The following is a 9251-nucleotide window of genomic DNA, read 5'->3' as shown; positions in this document are numbered from 1 at the left end:
CTCACAGTACTGACACCATATATCTGGGTTTTTTTCCACCCCTAACCACTTCTCTGACACCACCTGGGTATCCTACAATTCAACTCAATTTGGACACTTTACCTGCAGTTAGCATCAGACCAGACCCCACAGGGAAGGGCTCAGTCCCTGAGCTGCTTCCGCCCACTTCAGACGCCAGTTGCAGTTAGTAAGTCTTTAGGTTACCCACACTTCTGTCTGACTTGACTACAAATCGGGGGTTCCCAGGACCTCCTCCTCAGATTAGGTAATTTGCCATAATGGAATTTAGAGAAACACCATGTTTAGTGGTTTATTACATAATAAAGCATATGATAAAGGATACAAATGTACAGCCAGAGGAAGAGATTGGAGGACAATTAAGTTCGTAAACTTGTTGCAACGATGCTGCTAACCTTTTTCTCACATTAGAGGGATTATTCATTATGAATTTGTACCAACTGGACAAACAGTTAACCAAGTTTGCTATTTGGAAGTGCTGAAAAGGCTGCCTGAAAAAGTTATTCGACCTGAACTTTTCACCAACAATTCATGGCTCTTGCATCACGACAATGCACCAGCTCACACAGCACTGTCTGTGAGGGAGTTTTTAGCCAGTAAACAAATAACTGTATTGGAACACTCTCCCTACTCACCTAATCTGGCCCCCAGTGACTTCTTTCTTTACCTGAAAATAAAGGAAATATTGAAAGGAAGACATTTTGATGACATTCAGGACTTCAAGAGTAATACAATGACAGCTCTGATGGCCATTCCAGAAAGAATTCCAAAGTTGCTTTGAAGGGTGGACTAGGCCCTGGACTCGGTGCATAGCTTCCCAAGGGGAGTGCTTCAAGGGTGACTGTAGTGATATTCAGCAATGAGGTATATAGCACTTTTTCTAGGATGAGTTCGTGAACTTAATTGTCCAACCTCGTACATATGGTGAGGTCTGGAAGGGTCTTGAGTGCAGGAGCTTCTGTCCCCATAGAGGTGGGGTGTGCCCCTCTCCCAGACGGTGCATGTGTTCACCAGCCTGGAAGCTCTCTGAACCCTGTACAGTGGGGGGCTTTATGGAGGCCTCAACATGCTCAGCTCCAGCCCCTCTACTTCCCTGCAGGATGGTGGGTGGGTGTGGCTGAAAGTCCCAAGCTTCTAATCCTGGCTTGGTCTTTCTGGTGACCAGCCCCCCTCCTGAAGCCATCCCGGAGCCCACCCAGAGTCACATGCTTAGAACAAAAGATGCTCCTGTCATTCAGGAACTTCCAAAGGATTTAGGAGCTCTGTGTCAGGAATCGGGGTCCAAGACCAACTATTAGAACAAAAGATGTTCCTGGTGTTCCTATGGAAATTACAAAGTTTTAGGAGTTGTGTGTCAGGAACGGGAGCAGAGACCAACTATATGTTTCTTATGTCACAAAGGTATACCATGAAAACTCACTCTGCAGCTTCTGTCCCCCAGCCACCTGGTTCCCACACCAGCAGTCCCTGCGAAGGACCACATTGCATGACTCCAGGAGACACACTGCTGAGACCTTCAGTAGAATACAGTGTTGTCATTTTTGTGTGAATCATTTCAGAATATTTTATACGTCTAGAAGCCAGTGTGCATATTTTTAAATCATTAAGTTGAAAAGAATTCTTACATGAAATCTGAGAGGTTTCTAATCTTTTCCTAATATAAACAGTGATTCAATTAATAACCTTCTGCATCGCTTTGCACGTGAATGTGAGCACATTTGAGGGATGAGCTCGCGGCCGTGGGCATGCACCTCTGTAGTTGTTCCTGTTAAGTCCTCGGGATAGTCTTTATCAAGTTTTTATCCTTTGGTGTCTGCTAGGTTAAATGGTATCATAGTTGGAGCTTTCATTTCTCATACTGTGTGTCTGTTCGATTTTCTTGTCTTACATTTTGCAGCCAGGCACGCTTCTTTTTCTGGACTATCTGTATCTTTTACTTTTTTCCCATTGTCTTGTAGGTCTTTTCTGATTGACTCTTAGGAGTTTTTATATATTAGGGCAATAAAAACTAAGTACTGTGACTCATTACTGTTGTTTTCCAGTTTGTCATTTGTCCTTTGACTTTGCTTTTAACAGTTTCACCATGAAGACTTTTAAGTTGTTGAGTTTATACATTTCTGTTTAAGGACCTCCTGGCTTTTGTGTCATAGTTAGAACCACCTTCCTTACTTCCACATTGTCAGAAAAATTCTCCCATGGTTTCCAGTTTCTTCTAGAAACATTATGGTTTCTTTTTTTGCATTTAAATTTCTGATTTGTTGGAATTTACAATACCTATTATGAGGTGTCCCCTTCCTGAACGTTTTGCTGGATGACTCTTTCAGGTGTGCCAATGGAATTAACTGAACAGCTGGCTTCCCCTGTCCTATCTGACGTGCCACTGTTACCAGGCATTAAATGAGTTGTTTCTTAGCGTCCCACTGTTTCCCCTTGAGCCGTCTATCGACTCTCGCACCACCAGTACTGTGTGACTAATTATTGCAGCTTTTTAAGTATCTGCTTCCCTCATTACTCTTCTTTTTCAGGATTTGTTGAACTATTGTCACTTGCTGTTACTGCTGCTACTGCTGCCTTGTTTCATTGAACTTGACCTGCATATTTTCTTTTCTTTAATATTTTCCACTATTAAAGTTATCCATCTGTTTTATATTGTGGGTAATTTCTTTACTTCTGTTCTTCAGCTTATTTTTATGTGTGATCGACTCATTAAGGGTATAGTTCATATATAGAAAAAATAAACATGAGTATAAGATACCAAGACTAATGAAGCAAACATGTATTTACTCACCATCCAGCTTAAGAATCAAGACATTATCGATGCCTTTGAAGCCCCTCTACTTGTTTCCCTCTTGCTTTGTGCCAATGGGAAACACTGTTTTGAGTTATGTATCGAATATTCCCTTGCATGCCACATGTACCACATATGTATGGACCTGTAAATCATATAGTACTTCATTCATGCAGTTGCGTTTTCTATAGATGAGGTACTACTATAAGGTATTCTTGTATAATTTGCTTTTATCACTCAACATTGTGGCTCATTCATTTCACTGTTGCACACTGTTCATACTACTGCATGAAAATACTAGCATTCATCTGATTTCTTCTATGAAAAGACATTTAAATTGTTGTCATTTTTTTGCTGTTATGGAAAAATAATCCCATCACTATTCTTGAACATGTCTCTTGGGGACATTTGCATGGTTTCATTGGGGTATACATATACCTAGGGATCATTTCCTTCAACTTTACAAGATGCCAGGTTATGTTCTAAAGTATTTATACCAGTTTGCACTCTCACTAAGAATGGGTAAGGCTACAGTTGTAGATCTCATTGGTACGTGGTATTACCTAACTTTTTCCACAATTTCAGAGATATACATATAATGGCATTACTTGATATTTTAATTTTTATTTCCCTGATTACTAAAGAGGTTGAACATCTTTCTAACCATTTGGATTTTCTCTTCTGAGATATGTCTTAATATTTTTTGCTCATTTTTTATTGTGGTATTTGTCTTTTTCTTATTTTTTGTTAGTTATACATGTGACTGTGTGCCATCATTTTTCAGTTTATTTTCTTGGGTTTTTGAGGGGATAGCTCTTTGTTTCAAAAAGACATTTTACAAATCTTTAGTATCCAGATAATTGGACTGTAGTTTGTGTTTCTCCCAGTTAGCTCCCAAATAAACCACATGAGATAAAAATACACTTCTAGTCAATAAGCCACATGGTAACAAAACGATCAGACATCATAGAAACCTCATCAAATAAGGAGGAACAGAGAGAAGAATTTTAAAAGACTAGCACACTACTAGCTGCAGGAGGCAGAGAGAGTGAGGGAGCATTCAGAGGCAGCTTGAAACAGCCAATACTCTCCACCCTGACAGAGCCAAGTTCCAAGATAATATGTACAATTAAAAAATACTTGTCTAAATGATCCATTCAATGTTTCTTTTGCGTTGACTAAGAATGAGTAAAGAGCAATAGCATTTTCAGACCCAGGAAAGGGTGATAAGATGTGTTTCCCTTGGCCAAATTAGTAGGAAAATATTCTTTTGTGTTAAGGGGGGAGGATGGGACATATGGACGCAGGAAGCAGAATTCCATGAATTCCATTATGTTTATTTGGTTTGCAGTTATTAAGAAAATTTATAAAAAGAAAGTTTTGAGGAGAGGGTGATACTTCTGGTGGCAAAGTTCTGGGGTGAGTATGTGTGATTGGTGGCGTGAATGGATGAGTGGGTGTTTGCTGGGGAAGTGGATGTACAGACTGGAGAGGACCAAGGAAGAGCCTCCTAGGGTGATGGAACTTTTTTCTATCTTGATCTTGATCTGCTTTGAATAAGTGGTACTAAGACAACTGGATAAGCACATCATACCATATGCAAAAATTAGCTCAAACTGGGACAAAGACCTAAGTTAAGAGCTAAAACTATTACATTTTATAAGAAAACATAGATGTCAGGATTTATGACTTTGGATTAGGCAACAGTTTCTTAGATGTGACAGTAAAATCACAAGAAACAAAAAAATAGATAAATTGGATATCATCAAAATTTTAATTTTTTTGTGCTAAAGGACAGTGTCAAGAAAGTGAAAAAAAAAGCAGCATACAGAATGGGAGAAAATTTTTGCAAATCATGAGTCTGATAAAGACTCGCTCAGAATAAAGAGCTCATACAACTCAATAACAGCAACAACAACAGATACAACAATGACACCAATCAGTTGAAAAATGGGTGAAGGATCTGAAGAGACATTTCTCCAAAGAAGATAATAAATGGTCAATAGACATCTGAAAAGATGCTCAGAGTCACTAGTCATTAGAGAAATGCAAATGAAAACCATAATGAAGTACCACGGCACATTCTCTAAGGACAGCGGGTGTTGGTGGAGAAATTGGAATCCACACGGATTTCGGATAAGAATATACAATGGATAGATATATACGATGTCAGAGGGGCAATAGATTGGGGGAGGGGGTTATCACTTTGTAAGGGGTGAAATATCTAGCTATTACATTGTTTTGTACACCTGAAACTAATAAAAAACAAAAACACACCCAAATTGCCAAAAAAAAAAGAAGAAAAAAAAAGGAGAATATACAGTGGTGCAGCCACTTTGGAATACAGCCTACAGTTCTGAAAAAGTTAAACAGAGTTGCCATTTCACCCAACAATTCCACTCCTAAATATATGCCCAAGAAAAATGAAGACACATGTCCACACAAAAACGCTAACATTTATAGCAGCATTATTCAGAATAGCCCAAAGTGGAAACAATTTATATGTCCATCAACTGATAAATGGATATGTAAACGTGGTCCATCCATACAATGGAATATTACTTGGCAATAAAAAGGAATGAGGTACTGATACTGCTGCAACATGAATGGACCCTTAAAACATTATGCTAAATGGAAGAAGCCAGTCATAAAAGACCACGTAGTATGTGATTCCATTTATATGAAATATCCAGAATAGAGACCAAAAGTAAATTTGCAGTTACCTAGGGTGGGAGTAATTTTAATGGGTGCAGGGTTTCTTTTTGGAGTGATGAGAATGTTTTTGAAATTGATTGTGGTGATGGTTGCTACCCTGTAAATAAACTAAAGACCATTGAACTGTATACTTCAAATTGAATTATATAGTTTGTAAATTATATCTCAATGAAACTATTATTAAAAATAATGGCGATGGGAGTATAAATGAATATGATTGGCTGTGAGTTGATAGGTTTTGCATCTGAGTGGAAGTATTGTACTTGGAAGTTCCTTATATTGTTTTGTCTACTTCTGCGTCTGTTGTCAGTTTTCCTTAATAGAGAGGAAGTCTCCAGCACTCAACTTGCAAGTCTTAGTATCAGGACTCCACATAACTGTCCTGTGCGTAGAGCTGTGAATGGCACCTCGCCTGATGTGCCCCTGTGTTTCTGCCTCTCTAGTCTCTGGAAGCTCTTCCTCTCTCTATGGAAGGGCTCATTTTCAAGCCATTCTCTTTATTCGTGTTACTGTTTCACCAGGAGAGGGATGTCACTGCTGGGAATGCTTACTTTCTTACAGCAGTAGTTAGAGCTGATTGGGTGGGAGGCTCTGCTTCAGAGTTCCCCAGAGACTGAGATAAATCCCTTCAATAACACTGAATCATTGGGAAAAAATGTCATCTGCGCCTACCTCTGAGTAATGCAGAACACACAGCTTATCTGTAGTGCCGGAGAGCTGGAGAGCAGGGTGGGTTGTGGGGTAGGCGGAGGAAGTGGGATCCAACACACCATGTTCTTAGGGGAAGATAAACGCTTTTTCTCTCCCGTCCCTAATGAGCATCCTTCACTGATTTAATTCAGAAACGTGTATGGAGCATGGTAGTGTGGTATCCTGTAAGGGGAAGAGAGGGTGCAAAGGTGATTCAGTCACAGGGCTTGCAGCCAAGATGTCTACACATCCTCTGGAGAATGTGAAAGAAAAGACCAATGTAATAGCTGTAATAAGTTAGGTTGTGAAAGTGCAAAAGAGAAGCACAATCAAAATACTAGGAGAGACAGGGTGGGAGGGGTGAGAAGCCACATCTGTTTATGAAAGAATCAGGCAGGTGAGCTGAGATGGGTGACTTTTGACATGGACATCTGAGACTGGGGAAGATTTTGATAGATTCAAAGGAAGCATGAACAGAAAAAACCCACAGAAGCCAGAAAACACAGAGTATGTTTGAGAAACAGCAAGTAATATTGAGCTGGAGCATAAAGAGATGTAAGCATGAAAGAAAAAGCTCACAAATCATTATTTGAATGTAGATCACAGACTTGAAAGGTAGGTTTAAGACGTTTTTTGTAATTTAGCAAACAGTGGTAACTGTTAACAGGCTTTTGATGAATAATCAATCCAGATAGCACAGAGATCTGTTTAGTTGGTCATGTTAGAGCTGGACTGACGAAATGAGGCCAGGAGCTGATTTTGATATCCCAACAAAAAGATAAAGTGATGCGATCCAAGTGAATGAGAATGCAAAGGAGGGAGTGGATACCAGCTGCATGCCAGGTCAGGCAGAGTTTGGAGCCAGGTGGCTGTGAAGGAGCCAGAGGGCCAGGAAGAAACCAGAATAGCTGGAGGAAAGAAAAGGTCAAGAGGGACAGTGTGGATTTGAAGGACATTGTTTATGATGTTGATTGTGATTGAGTTTTATGGCTCCAAATGTTTGAGTTTGCTTTTGAGAGTTTGTTACTCCAATGCGAGGGTCGTGTTTGAGAGGTGGATTTCAGCGGCCTCACCTTAGAGGTTATGGTTGGATGCATAGAAATGGATGAGACTACCAGCGGGCAGAGAAAAGAGGCCAAAAGCATAATATTTAGTGGACACCAGCCTCTACAGAACAACCCGAAAGATGGGGTGTATGGAAGCCAAGGAAGTAAAGGGTCTCCAGAAGGAAGCACCATGTACTATTTTATAATGACGATCACTGTCTAAAAAAATGACTGTGCCATTGCAGTTGAAAGCACAGAGTTAGACTGCTGGGATCAAATCCTAGATCTGCCACAAGTTATTCAATCTTTATTCCCCAGTTTCCACACAGAAAAATCCAGGTGTGAATAAAGGCACCTGCCTCATGGGGTTATTGTGAGGATTAAATGCATTAATGCAAGTGAGGCACGTGGAGGAGTGTCTGAGACTGTTCTTTAAACGCCAGCTATTACTGTTTAATATCATTCATACAATATGATTTTGGGAAAATACATTAGGAGGATTGTTAAGTCAATTGCAATAGGTTAAGGACCATGTGAGTGACGAGGTAATTAAGACGGAGGTAAGATAATTCTTTTTTTTTTTTTAATGGAATTATGAAGGGCAGAGAAATAATGCAATATTTTAAGGAGAAACAAAATTGATTTATTTTTGTTTTTATTTATTTTTTATTTTTTTAATAAAAGCTTTAGTTTTGGTGACTTCAAGTGATTTATCTAAAACTATTAGGTTTCATGAATTCAGTGATCATTTTTTATTGTATTATTTCAAAGAAATAAGGATAGATTGATGGTCACTGAGATATTTTTCTCCCTTGATATCCTTCATAAACCCAATAAGTTGTAGTAATTCATTTGTTTCCAAACTTTAATGGGTAATATTTTGTAATTACCACAAAATGGGTTTGTAACAGCAAACTTTAGTACAGCTTTGGTTGTTACGATTTTTATTAGCGATTTGTTTTTTGTAAACTGATAACCAAAAATGGTTAACAGCTGTGAGATGAAAAACAGAAACATTAACTACAGGAAATTAGTTGCGGGGATGTCAGGAATCATGTCCAGTGTTTAAAAATTTTTGCTGTCTTTTCTTTTTAGAAAAAGATGAACTTAGCTACTTTAAACTCCAGTACTCAGATCACAGACTAATCTGTTTGTTTAGATGATTCTAACCTTAGTATTAGCCTTATGAATTTAATTATTTTAAGAACGGGATTCTTAAAGTTTCAGTGAACATTTGACTTTTACTTATGTTCTTATAAGTGCCATGATATCACAATTGTATTTTTATGATATATTATAGAAAAATGTATTTTATTTATTAAAACTATTGGAACTTTAGAATATTTGAATTTTAGAATGATTGTCATTGTAATGTGTTTTACTTTTAGGGATTTTTCTTGTCAGTAATTGTCCAGTATAATAGTTACTCATATTTTATGAATTTTGATGGTTTACAAAGTGTTTCATATGCATTTTTATCATTTTAGCAACCTAATTGATCAGTATTGTCACCCCTACCCTTTATAGATGAGGAGACAGTTTCAGAGAGATTGTGACTTGCCTAAGAGTGTAAATGGAACTGGATTTCTGGTTACGTTCTTCCAACTCAGAGCTCTACATCCCTGGACTCTTTCTGTTACATCACTACTATAATTTTACCAAATAAAAATAATTGTTTGTTCCAAGTTTCCAAACTTGTGTCAGAATTTAGAAACTAAGGACATTTCCTTAGGGTTTCCAGGTGGGAATTCCCGCCCATTCTCAGGAATTTTTTTCGTTTTCTCGTTCCCAAATCCCAAGAAAAGTTGGTCAGGAAATTGGGAAAATTGGCTCCTTGAACCCAGGTGTTTGGCAGTATCGGCCGTCACTTTGTGGAAACAATTCATCATGGAGAACAGAAAACAGTTTATATCTCGGGATTTAGAAATGGAAAAGCGAAAAACATTCCTGAGAACGGGCGGCAATTCCTGCTGGAAACCCTACATTTCCTATAA

At 38.5% G+C, this 9251-nt stretch overlaps 1 protein-coding gene across 2 annotated transcripts in view; it reads left to right on the top strand.

Annotated features, from left to right (window-relative positions):
* The window catches only part of CENPP (centromere protein P), a 229503-nt gene that overhangs the window by 99112 nt on the left and 121140 nt on the right, over positions 1–9251 (top strand). The window lies entirely within an intron of this gene.

The sequence above is a fragment of the Rhinolophus sinicus genome, chromosome 16, assembly GCF_057876585.1.
Source record: "Rhinolophus sinicus isolate RSI-liver-muscle chromosome 16, RSI-T2T, whole genome shotgun sequence".
NCBI classification, from domain to species: domain Eukaryota; kingdom Metazoa; phylum Chordata; class Mammalia; order Chiroptera; family Rhinolophidae; genus Rhinolophus; species Rhinolophus sinicus.
The sequence above is the reverse complement of the archived record's forward strand: the minus strand, read 5'-3'. Positions and strand labels throughout refer to the sequence as shown.